Consider the following 13,447-nt stretch of genomic DNA (forward strand, 5'->3'; position numbering starts at 1 on the left):
CCTTTCAAAATATTAACACTTACCAACAATGCACCCAGTCACCCAAGGGCTGCGGTGGAGATGGATGACAAGATTAATGTCCTCATGCCTGATAACATGACATCCATCCAGCAGCCCATGGATCAAAGAGTAATGTCAACTTCCAAGTCCTATTAAGAAATATATTCTAAAAAGTTCCCATTGTGGTGCAGTGGAAATGAATCTGACTAGCATCCATGAGGTTTCGGGTTTGATCCCTGGCCTTGCTCAGTGGGTTGGGAGTCTGGCATTGCTGTGAGCTGTGGTGTAGTTCACAGACAAGGCTTGGATCCTGTGTTGCTGTGGCTGTGGCCAGCAGCTATAGCTCTGATTTGACCCCTAACCTGGGAACTTCCATATGCTGTGGGTATGGCCCTAAAAAGAAAAGAAATACATTCTATACAGCTATAGTGGCCATGGGTTTTGATTCTTCTGATGATCCTGGGCCAAGAAGATTGAAACTTTCTGGAAAGCATTTACCATTCTCGATGTCATTTAAGATTTGTGATTCAGGGGGAAAGGCCAAAATAATCAACATTAGCAAGAGTTTGGAAGAAGTTGGTTCCAGCCCTCATGGATAACTTTGAGGGGTTCAAGATCTCAGTGGAGGAAGTAGCTGCAGATGGGATGCAAAGAGCAAGAGACCAAGAATTTGAAGTGGCGCCTGGAGATGTGATTGAATGGCTGCCATCTTGTGAGACAGCTTTTTTTTTTTTTTTTTTTTTTTTGGTCTTTTGTCTTTTAGGGCTGCACCATGGCATATGGAGGTTCCCAGGCTAAGGGTCAAATCGGAGCTGTGGCTGCTGGCCTAGACCACAGCCACAGCAACGATGGATCCAAGCCACGTCTGTGACCTACACCACAGCTCACAGCAATGCCGGATTCTTAACCCGCTGAGCAAGGCCAGGGATCGAACCGGCAACCTCATGGTTCCTAGTCGAATTTGTTTCCACTGCGCCAGGACGGGAACACCTCGTGATACAACTTTAATGGATGAGGACCTGTTTCTCATGTAGGAGCCAAAAAACAAAAAAAAAGGGTTTCTTGAGAAGGAATCTAGTCCTGGGGAAGATACTGTGAATCTTATTGAAATGACAACAAAAGATTTAGAACAACGCATTAACTTAGCTGATAACAGCAGCAGGGTTTGAGAGGATTGGCTCCAATTTTGAAAGAAGTTCTTCTGTGGGTAAAATGCTATCAGGCAGCATTGCCTGCAACCGAGAAATCTTTCATGAAAGGGAGAGTCTATTGATGCAGCAAATTTCTCTATCATCTTTTTTTTTTTTTAATAAATTGCCACCACCATCCAGTCTTCAGCAATGACCACCCTGGTGGGTGATCAGCCATCAACACTGAGGTCAGAGCCTCTACCAGCAAAAAGATCATGACTCCTTGAAGGCTCAGGTGATGGCTAGCATTTTTTAGTAAGAAAGTACTTTTTAATTAAGGTATGTACTTTTTGCAGACATAAGGCTATTACACACTTACTAGACTAGAGAATAGTGTCAACATAAATTTTATTCAAGTTGGGAAACTAAAAAATTTATGTCACCATATTCACTTTAGTGCGTGGTTTGGAGCTGAACTTGCAATACCTCCAAGGCATGACCGTAAGATGAAAACATTTTTTATTGTCACTGATGAATGCATGGGAGCCCAAGGACAGACGCTTCAGGGATGCAGGTGGGAGAAAGAAAAGCTACACTGTTGCGGAGTGCTGTCTTGTACACAGGCTCCACCTACAGCCTTTCAGGCCGGGAAGGTCAAGAGCATGGGGTTTCAGGAAGGTGCAATCCCATTACCTCGCCAGCACCTGCTGTGTCTGCCCGTCTCTATCCCGTAGGTCCTCATATGTTACTGGGTTGTTCCATTGTTTGAAATAACCCAAGTCCCTGGCAATTAGATTCTTCTTTGAAGTTCAAGTCTCATCCCATGGCCTCTTTCATAGGTAAAAGTGGCATTAGCATATAGACAGAGAGGCAACCAACAGGGGGTGGGGGGTTTGGGAGGGTGGAACCCAAACAAACAAGATAAAACAAAAACTCTCTCCAGTTCTAGTGATTGGACTTCTGAAAAATTACTGAACTATACAGGACTCCATTCCTAAACTCCCAACACCTTGGCAAAGGTATAAGACGAAGTCATGGAAACTACTAGCATCTGATGAGAAATAGGAGCATGAATCAACAGCTGTTATACTAGGCACCAAATGTGGGCCAGGCACTGTGCCAGTTCCTCAACCTAGAATTCCTCTAATTCGTAACTGCTTGACTGTTTATTCATCTCTGCATTCTGAAGATGCTGTGCTTACCTGCTCTGCGGCTTAGACATCCTGAGACGTGTGGAGATGCAGCAGCGAACAAAGACAGGCAAGCTTTCCCTCCAACAGCCTGCATCCTAGTAGGAAAAATAGGCATTGCATTGTTACATAAGCAACCAATGAGTTAGAACTGAGACAACTATTATGAAGAAAGATCTGAGAATAAATGGGGGACTTCATTAAATCTGTGGGTTGGGAAACGCTGCCAAGAGAAAGGAAGTTTAGGCTGAGCCCTGAAGATACGCAAGGGGGCACCCAAGGAGCTGGGGACAGGGTGGTCCCTGCAGGGCTACAGCCTTTAGGGAGAGGCTCAGCTGAGATGTAGACCAGAGGACCAGATTGTCAGGTAACCTGCCCAAGGTCACACAGTCAGGGGGTGGCAGAAAAGGATGCCAGCCTCGTTACAACCCTTCTACTGCATCACGGGGCCTGTTACAGACTCCACACAGAGAAAAGCACAATTAAGGTGCCCATTGTGAATTCAGGAGCTGAGTTCCCCTTCCCAGGAATGCTTTCCCTGGCCACTCTATGGAAAGTTCCAAACCCCTCTCCTCCAGGCCCCCATGCAATTCTCTAGCCCCTTCTTTTTTTCCCCCTTAGCAGGGACTTAGCATTGTCCACTATCTAACGAGCTCTGTACCTTCATCTTTCAAGATTTCTTCCTTCTCTTTGGTTTTCTGTGGTTCGAGTAGGCATGCCTGGGTATATATTTTTGGGGCGTTTATCTTCCTGGATGTTCTCCGAGCTTCCCGGATCTCTGGTTTCATGTCTGACATTAATCTTGGGGGAATTACCAGTCATTATTGCATCAAAAATGTCTTCTGGCCCCTTCCTCTCCTTCCAATATTCTCATTACCTGCATTGTACACCTTTTTTCTTTGCCCCACGGTTCTTGAATATTCAGTTCTCTTTTTTTCCCCTGGTCTTCTCTTTCTGCTTTTCAGCTTTGGAAGATTCTATTGACATATCCCCAAGCTCAGAAATTCTTTCCTTACCCAGGTCCAGTCTACTAATTAGCCGTCAAAAGCATTCTTCATTTTTATTACAGAATTTTTTGATCGCTGGTATTGTTTTCTCATTCTTCCTTCGAATTTCCATCTCTCTGGTTACACTTGTCTCAGGTTCTTTCAGGAGTGTTTTCTTTTCCTTTTTTTTTTTTATGGCTATATTCATAGCATGTGGAAGTTCCTGGGCCAGTGATTGACTCTGAGTCGCAGCTGTGACAAGCTTGATGCTTTAACCCACTGTGCGGGGCTGGGATTTGAACCTGTGCCTCTGCAGGACCTAAGGCAGTTGGATTCTTAACGCACTGTGCCACAGCGGGAACCAGTGTTTTCTAATGCCAATCAATTCTCCAATTCGCTGACACCAACTGAGTGCCCAACCATTCAATTCAACTCCGACACCAACTCCTGAGTTAGCACTGACTCCCCCGGTTAAGGGTTCAGTCCCACAAGATTTTCTGCCCTTGAGACACCAGTCACAAATAGGCTACCCAGTGTGTCCTGGCTGCAAATCTGGGGAACCCCACAACTCCCTCCTCAGGTTTGATGATATTCTAGAATAACTCATAGCAACCAGGAAAGCATTTAATTTACTATTAGCAGTTTATCATAAAGGACACAACTCGGGAACCACCGAATGACAGAGATGAAGAGGACAAGGTCTGGGGCAAGGGGCACAAAGCTCCCACGCCCTCTCTGAGTGTACCACTTCCTGGCCCCTAATGTGTCCACCAACTTGGAAGCTCTCCAAATTCTGTCCTTGACAGCGTTTTATGGAGGTTCCATTACCCAGGCACGATTACTTAAAATATGGGTCATTGGTGGCTGAACATAATCTCCAGTCCCTCCCTTCCCTTTCACAGAGGTCAAGGATGGAGCTGAAATTTCCAGTCCTCTAGTCACAGGGTTTGGTCTTGCTTGGTGACCGGCCCCCCATCCTGAAGTTATCCAGGCACCGCAGGCAAGAGTCATTTTTATTACCTAGAAATTACCATGCTAAGTGAAGTTAGACAGGGAGACACCAATGTCATATGCTATCACTTACATGTGGAATCTTAAAAAGAGTACACACTGAACTTCTTTGCGGAACAGAAACTGACTCAGACTTTGACAAACTTACAGTTACCAAAGGAGACAGGTTGGGGCAGGGGGAGGGATGGGCTGGGGGTTTGGGATGAAATGTAAAACTGGGGTGTGATGATGGTTGTATGACTATAAATATAATACAAGTCATTGAGGTAAAAAAAAAAAAAGAGTCATTTCATTAACACACCAAAGACACCATTATCACTCTGGAGATTCCAGGAGCTTGCGCAGCTCTGTGCCAAGAGCCAGGGACAAATATCAAACTTGTTTTCTTATATCGCAATGATCCGTGTTCTTGTATATTGTCTACTGTTTGCCATTAGGACCCTTAGCATATTAGTTATAGTTGTTTTAAATGCCTGCTCTGATAACACAAAATTGCTGCCAAATCTGAGTTGGTTCTGATGCTTGCTCTGTCTTTTAAAATTGTATTTTTTGGTTTCTTAGCATGCCTGGTAACTTTTGTTGTTGTTGAAAGCTGGGTTATGACATATGTCTCAAGTAAAATAATGGTGGTAAATACGCCTTCAGGGACATGGTGCTAAGGTGTCAGGAAGAGACGTGTTCAAGTTTCCTATGATTGGACCTCAGTTTTCTAATTAAAAATATTTTTAGGAGTTCCCTGGTGGCCTAGCAGTTAAGGATGAGATGTTGTCACTGCTCTTGCTTGGGTTTCATCCCTGGCCCGGGAACTTCTACATGCCACAGACAAGGCCAATTTTTTAAAAATTGAAATGTAGTTATTTTACAATGTCGTAAATATATATATATAAATATTATAAGAATATGTATATGTATACTTTTTCAGATTCTTTTCCTTACAGTTTATTGTAAGATATTAAATATAGATTCCTGTACTATATGGTTGGTCTTTGTTGTTTACCTATTTTATATATAAGAATGTGTATCTGTTAATCCCAAACTCTTAATTTATCCCTCCTGTCATCTTTGCCCCTTTGGTAAACATAAGTTTGTTTCCTATGTCTATAAGTCTGTTTTCATTTTATAAATAAGTTCAATTCTATCACTTTTTAAAATTCCATATATAAGTGAGGCCATGTGGTATTTGTTTGACTTAATACACCGAGTATGATAATCTTTAGGTCCAACCACGTTGCTATAAATGGTATTATTTTTATGGCTGCATACTATTCCATTTTATGTATGTACCACATCATCTTTCTCCTTTCATGTGTCAGAAGACACTTAGGTTGCTTCTATGTCTTGGTTATTGTAAATAGTGCTGCTATTTTGGTGGTGCATGTATCTTTTCGAGCTAGAGATTTCATCTTTTCTAGTTATATGCCGAGGAGTGGGATTGCTGGATCATAGGGTAGTTTTATTTTCAGTTTTTTAAAGGAATCTCCATATTGTTCTCCATATCAGTTGTACTAACTTACATTCCCGCCAACTGTGTAGGAGGGTTCCCTTTTCTCCACACTCTCTTCAGCATGTGCAGACTTTTCAATGATGGCCATTCTGACTGGTGTGAGGTGGTACCTCACTGTAGTTTTGATTTGCATTTCTCTAATAATTAGTGATATTAAGCATCTTTTCATGGGCCTACTGGCCATCTATATATTTGCTTTGGAGAAATGTCTATTTAGGTCTTCTGCCCATTTTCCAATTGGGTTGTTTGTGGGTTTTTGGTTGATAAGTTAGGTGAACTGTTGGCGTATTTTTAAAATTAAGCCCTTGTCAGTCACATCATGGCAAATTTGCAAATATTTACTCCCATTCTGTAGCTTGTCTTTTCATTTTGTTGATGGTTTCCATGTCCATGCAAAGGCTTCTAAGTTTGGTTAGGTCCTATTTATTTTTGTTTTTGCCTTGGGAGACTGTGATTAGATCTCAGTTCTTTACTGAGCCTGTGCCCCTGGACTGGGGACTGCACAAGCGTATCTCAATTTCCTTCTCCTACCTTGGGTAGGACAGAGTGGCTAGAGCGGCCTGAAGTTGAGTATTTCCCTTCTTCCAGGCCAGGTCTTGAGAAAATCTCAATAGGTCAGACTTTGGTAAAATAGTTTCTCTTGAATACAGGCCTTGTTAAGAAGAATGGGATGCACTGGTGTGTTTCAAAATGATTGCTTTTCTCCTCCCTCTGCTGGATACGCAAGGAGACTTTTGTCCCATATTGCCTGTGAGAACCTGGTTAAGATCCTGGAGGTAAAACTTACAAAAGTGTGGAGAGTTTTTAACTTTTAGACGCGTTCACTCTGAGCCTCAAGCAATACGTCATTTCCAGTTCAGGTTTTCCTGCCCTAGTCTCTGCTCTGCTAAGTTGTGACTCTCTGTAACTGTCTGTCTGTCTCTCCAAGATGGCAGCTAGCCCTGTGGACTCACCTCCCTAACAGATCTAAGAATCTTTGATTTTTCAGTTTGTTCAGATTTTTACTTGATAGGATGGAGGAATGACTTTCAAGCTCCTTACATGCCAGACTGGAAAGTGCTCATATATTTTCTTTATTTTCTTGTTTATTGTCATTTCACCTGCTATAGTATGAGCTCTATGAGGGCAGGCATTTAAGTCTACTTTGGCTTGTTGTTCGCAGCTGTCTCCCTCATGTCTGGGACAGTGCCTGGCACATACGAGGGGCTCAGTGAATACACATGGAGTGAATTTTCTCTCTTTGCTTCATTTATTCCTTTATCTATCATAAGATGGCATAATACAACTTAATATAATTACTTTAGTTCTTTTAGGCTTCTATAACAAAATAAACTGAGGAACTTGCAAACAACAAAAATTTATTTTTCACTGTTCTGGAGGCTAGGAAGTCCAAGAGCAAAGTGCTGGCAGATTCAGCATCTGATGAGAACCCACCTCCAGATTCATCGATGGCTGACTTCTTTTTGTTGTGTCTTCACATGGCAGAAGGGAGCTCCTTGGGACCTCTTTTATAAGGGCACTAACTCCATTCGGGAGGGCTTCACCCTCATGACCTAATCACCTCCCAAAGACCCTGCCTCCAAATGCCATCACACTTGGGATTAGATTTCAACATACGAATGTTGGGGTGATACATTCACCCTACAGCAATATAAATTTAATATAGCATATATTAAATGTATAGTTATATGTAATATTTCAAATATATAACATATCACATTATATGTTTTATATATTAATATATAAAACAATTTAATATAAATACTGTTCATGCTTGGACTGCTGATAAGTAACATTTGCTAGGCAAATTAACTCGGTGGACTAGATTGCTTTAGGGTAGCACGCCCAATCTTTGTCATATCATGGCACACATAGAAAATAAAAGTATTCCTACAATAACCAGCCAGTGAGTGACTCACACCTCCAGGACTGAAGGCCTCAATTTCTAAGTCCGCTTGTCCACTGCCTGCTGTGCCATTGGGGAAATTCTTGCTTTGAGACTAAGGTTTCAAGCACTGAAGAGATCCCCCTGTTTGACTGGACATATTTGAATGGCTGGCTCCCGAGGACGAACGATTGCTGAGGCCAAGAAGAGGAAAAAGAAATAATGTGGAGAGAAGAGGTAATTGGCCATTCCCCATCATCAGGTAAAGGCCTCTCCCACTGGCTCTCAGCCTGTCTTTCCCATCTTAGGTCCCCACTCCTGCCCAGTGCTCCACCTGGCTCAGCACCCCATCCATCCTAAATGCTACCAGTTCTTTGTCCATTAGGCCCCAGGATGCAGCCAGGAAGGTGTTTTCCCATCTACTGATACAGAATCCCCTCTCTTGTGTTCCTGGGGTCTTTGGTCCACACCACTGCTTTCGAGCTTCTGACCCAGAATTTTAATATTTGGAGTCATTTTATTTTATTTTATTTTGCTTTTTATGGCTGCACCTGCCCCATATGGAAGTTCCCAGGCTAGGGGGTCGAACCAGAGATGCAGCTATGAGCCTACACCACAGCCACAGCAATGTGGGATCCGAGCCACATCTGTGACCTACACCATAGCTCACAGCAATGACAGATCCTTAACCCACTGAGTGAGCCCAGGGATCGAATCTGCATCCTCAGAGATATTAGTCGGGTTCATAACCCGCTGAGCTTCAACGGGAAACTCCAAATTTGGAGTCTTTTTAGAGACTGGATCCAGCCTTCAGTTTTTAAGGGAAACACGGCGCCCAGAGAGGTAGAGGGACTGTGCAGAACACAGCACCAGCTGGGGGCAGCCTTGGGACAGGGGTGTCCGGGTCTCGTCTTTCCACTCCCTGGTTTCATCTCCCTTATGCTAATGATGACACTTGATAATTTATTGATAGGTGCGAACCAGCTCATTGGAGAGTCTATATTATCTGTAGCAACAGCCAGATGGTCCTTAATAAAACATTAATACAGCAAAAGCAGCTGGCATTTAATAATGTATTATATAAACATGCCTGAGAGTCATCAAAAGCATTTTTCCCCCACACTCTAATAGTGGAGAATTATCAGACAAGACATAAAAGAGGAAATCAGCCTCTAAATTGTAATCTGAGAAGATGTTGTAGGTTCTTGTCCATATTATAGATAATAAAAGATTTAAAATGTAATTTTATCTCAAATGTCTTAGCCTTACAATGCCTATGTTTTGTGGCAGTTTTAAAAGAAACGACAAAAGCTTTAGGAGAAACAAAAGGCCTTGCAATTTCTTTCTCCCTTGAAAAATCCAGTCAAAACAAATTTCCTCACTTTCTTAGAAAAAGAGATTTTTCCAAGGCATAAAAAACAATATATTTTGGTATCAGGTGGAATTCCTGTCCTGGCACAGTGGAAATGAATCTACCAAGGAACTGCGAGGTTGCAGGTTCAATCCCTGGCCTCGCTCAGTGGGTTAAGGATTCAGCGTTGCTGTGAGCTGTGGTGTAGGTGGCAGATGCGGCTTGGATCCCATGTGGCTGTGGCTGTGGTGTAGGCCGGCAGCTAAGGCTCCCAATAGACCCCTAGCCTGGGAATCTCTATGTGCTGCGGGTGCAGCCCTAAAAAGAAAAAAAAAAAAAGTAATAATAATATCAGGGTCATAGAAGTCATTACACTGGACCGCGAGAGTTGTAGAAACAGAGCACTGTCGAAAACAGAAGGAATAACAACCGGTTTTGAATGAATGAATATTAATTTACCTGAAGGTAAAAAGTCGAACTTTCAGGATTGTGTTTCAAGGTTCACCTTCCTCCCAAAATTCACCTGTCAGGCAGTAGTCAAAAGTTAAGGCTTAGACTGAGACCCAAGGTTAAATCTTACTATCGATTGTGCCAGAATCGGAGGCTGCCTCTTGAGGATTCAGTTGTCGTTGTTCAAACAGGGATAATAATACTTTAAAGAGTTATACAAGGAGTCGGTGAAGTAATGTTTACGAAGGGCCATGCCAGACGCAAAGTAAGCATTCCAAAAAAAAAGTACCAATTACAGATATCAGAACTGGCTGCCTGCTGTTCTATCTATACTGAAAGTGGCAAAATTGTGAAACAATGGTTTCCTTTTCATAAACCTTCCATGTATCATTCTTTCCGCTTCCTGATCAAGCACAGCTACCCAGAAAGGACTGTCAAAGTGACTGTCTCAGCTCCCTGTCATTTCCCTTGGGGATATTTACACGGCGAGCCTATTTCTTTCCTTTTCTTTTTTAGGGCCCCATCCATGGCATATGGAGGTTCCCAGGCCAGGGGGTCGCATCAGAGCTACAGCCACTGGCCTACACCACAGCCACAGCAATGCCAGATCCTTAACCCCCTGATCGAGGCCAGGGACTGAACCCGCATCCTCATGGATCCTAGTCGGGTGTTCATTCACCATGGAGGCACGAAGGGCACTCTCTTCAAGCCTGTTTCTGGTTCTAAATGTGAAGCTAATTTGATAGCTGGAGGGAATATCTGGCATTGCCCTATGTGGCCAGAACTTTTTTTTTGGTGAGGAGAGAGCGATGAGAAATGGAATCTAGAGCAATGTCAAAGATGTTTGTTCCACTTTACTGGACTCCTTGCTGCAAAGTCCTGATCAGATTGCTTCTAGCAATTAGTCAAGATTGAATCAGATGCCAAGATAATTTTTCCTTGCCAAATTGCTTTTTTCCATTGCAATGAGCATTTTTAAGGACCTTACCAAATAAGAAATATGCGTACAATTCCCGTTCTCCTCCTCCAGTGAACACTCAGCTCAGAAGTTGTGTCAGGAATAATCATTAAAAATTAAAATACCACCTCACCCACTCTGGCATCGGTTTCTCCGTTTTCCTAGATATTCTTTAAACCAGGCATAGGATTTTGAGGGTTTAATTTTTTTTCATAGTACATATTGCATGCTCTGGAAGTAAATTACTTAACTAAAAGCAGTTCAGTTGTCTGGGTTGCTCTAGTTGGGATTCCTTATAAAATTTTGAGCTTGACACATCTACTTGTCCAAAGTCTATTTGTCCTTCAAAAGCATTTTGAAGCTGGGGGCATGAAGACTTCATCCTCCTGCCTCCTTGTGATGGGGGAACCATGCGACTGGCTTCTGGGCAGAGGAAAGGACACAGGCAAAGTGCCAGGCCCGTGAAAATCTTCCACCAGGGAGCCTCCAGTTTCCTTCCCTCCCCACCTGCTCGTGGTGTCCCTGCCTGGCACCCTTCGTGGCTCTGAATGGCCAGTGGCAGAGCCTCCACTAGGCTGGTTCCTGAAGGATCAGAAACTAGTCTCAGCCACCCCTTCCCAAATCTGGGAACTACCTTAGATTGTGTTTTACTTCTCTTAGCAGTTAGCCGTGAGATTACCCTAACTAGCTGCCTTTCCTAGTTCCAGCCCCAGCTACCTTTCCTTCTCCACCAGGTGAGACGATTTAGCCTGGCCTTCGCGTGGCACCTGATTGTGGAATGTCCCACCCTTTTTCCTTATTGTTTACCTGTTTGCTTTCCCAGGTAGACTCTCAGGCTGTCCGAGGACAATTTCCCTTACAGTGTCGCCTCAATATTTCATATAGTGCCTCAATATCTATAAGGAATAGATATTTGGGGTTTGGGGGGCCACACGCATGGCATATGGAGGTTCCTAGGCTAGGGGTTGAATTGGAGCTGTAGCTGCTGGCTTACACCACAGCCACAGCAACGCCAGATCCAAGTCATGCCTGCGACCTACACTGTGGCTCACGGCAACCTGGATCCTTAACCCACTGAGTGAGGCCAGGGATCAAACCTGCGTCCTCATGGATCCTGGTCAGATTTGTTTCCACTGCACCATGATGGGAACTCCAATGTTTGTTAAATTAACAAAACGTTGGCTGCACAGACTTTGCCTTTCTCTGTTCCAGTAACAGCAAACTTGGATGCTGGATAATCTTTAAGAATAATGATAATGTGCGAGTTCTCACTGAGGAACAATGGGTTAAGAATCTGACCACAGCAGCTCGGGTCGCTGCAGAGGCTCGGGTTCAATCCCCAGCCCAATACAGTGGATTAAAGGATCCTGCACGGATGTAGCTTCAGGGTAGGTTGCCGTTGAGGCTTGGCTCCAGTCCCTGGCCTGGGAACTTCCCAACGCTGCAGGTGAGGCCATAGAATTAAAAACGATAAAGATTGAAAAAATGATAATGGGGTGAGAAAAGCTTGTGCGGCTGTAAATTGCGTTATGCCTGAATGTTTCTAGAACGCTTACCTCTGGTGGATAACCATGTCTTCATTGCAAATTTCCTTGATGCTGACAGTGATGTTTCTACATGAACACTGAACAAAAAATACAGGAGTTTTTACTAATTTATTTAGTGCCACTCTCTTTCATAAAAAACTTGTGGTAGAATGAAGATGTCTGGAAATTCTTGGTTCTTTCTCCCACTGAGAGGTAGAGTATAACCACCCCCCCCCTCCGCCCGCCCATCCTGCCTTGAATCTGGACTTGCTTCAACAAAAGAAGGATATGGAAATTACATTCTGGGTTTTCACAGGATAAGTCACAGACTTAGAGTTTCTGCTTTGTTTCTTGGAATATTTGCCTTTCTTTCTTTTTTTTTTTTTTTTTGTTGTTGTTGTTGTTGTTGCTTTTTTTCTGGCTGTACCCGAGGCATGTGGAAGTTCCCAGGCTAGGGGTCCAATCGTAGCTACAGCTGCCGGCCTACGCCAGAGTCACAGCAATGTGGGATCTGGGATCTGAGAAGGGTCTGTGTCTTAGACCACAGCTCACGGCAACGCTGGATCTCTGACCCACTGAAAGAGGCCAGGGATCGAACCCGCATTCTCATGGATACTAGTCGGATTCATTTCCGATGTGCCACAATAGGAACTTCTTGGAATACTTGCTTTTAGAGCCCCAAGCCTCCATATCGGAGGTCTGTCTTCCCTGAGACCACTGTGCTAAAGAGGCCAGATGTAAGAGCTACGGTCCATAACCCCAGCTGAGCACTGCCTTCCAGCCTCCCTGCCAAGGCTTTATTTTATTTTTTATTTTTTTAAATTACTCAATGAATTTATTACATTTACAGTTATGCAATGATCATCACGAACCAATTTCACAGGATTTGCATCCCACAACCCCACTGCATCCCCCCACCCCCCGAACTGTCTCCTCCAGAGACCATAAGTTTTTCAATGTCTGTGAGTCAGCAGCTGTTCTGCAAAGAAGTTCCGTCTGTCCTTTTTTCAGATTCCACATGTCAGTGAAAGCATTTGATGTTGGTGTCTCATTGTATGGCTGACTTCACTTAGCATGATAATTTCTGGGTCCATCCATGTTGCTAAGAATGCCGGTATTTCGTTCCTTTTAATGGCTGAGTAATCTTCCATTGTGTATGTGGACCACATCTTCTTGATCCACCCCTCTGTCGATGGACATTTAGGTTGGTTCCATGCCTTGGCTATTGCAAATAGTGCTGCAATGAACATTGGAGTGCATGTGTCTTTGCGAGTCGTGGTTTTCTCTGGATAGATGTCCAGGAGTGGGATTGCTGGGTCAAATGGTAGTTCTATTTTTAGTTTTCTGAGGAATCTCCATACTGTTTCCACAGCGGTTGCACCAATTTACGATCCCACCAACAGTGTACTAGGGTTCCTTTTTCTCCACACCCTCTCCAGCACTTATTGTTTGTAGA

The sequence above is a fragment of the Sus scrofa genome, chromosome 18, assembly GCF_054392235.1.
Source record: "Sus scrofa isolate SSC_HxYL_T2T_F1_AM1 chromosome 18, Sscrofa_HxYL_maternal_Yorkshire_Landrace_v2.0, whole genome shotgun sequence".
In the NCBI taxonomy this organism is placed as follows: domain Eukaryota; kingdom Metazoa; phylum Chordata; class Mammalia; order Artiodactyla; family Suidae; genus Sus; species Sus scrofa.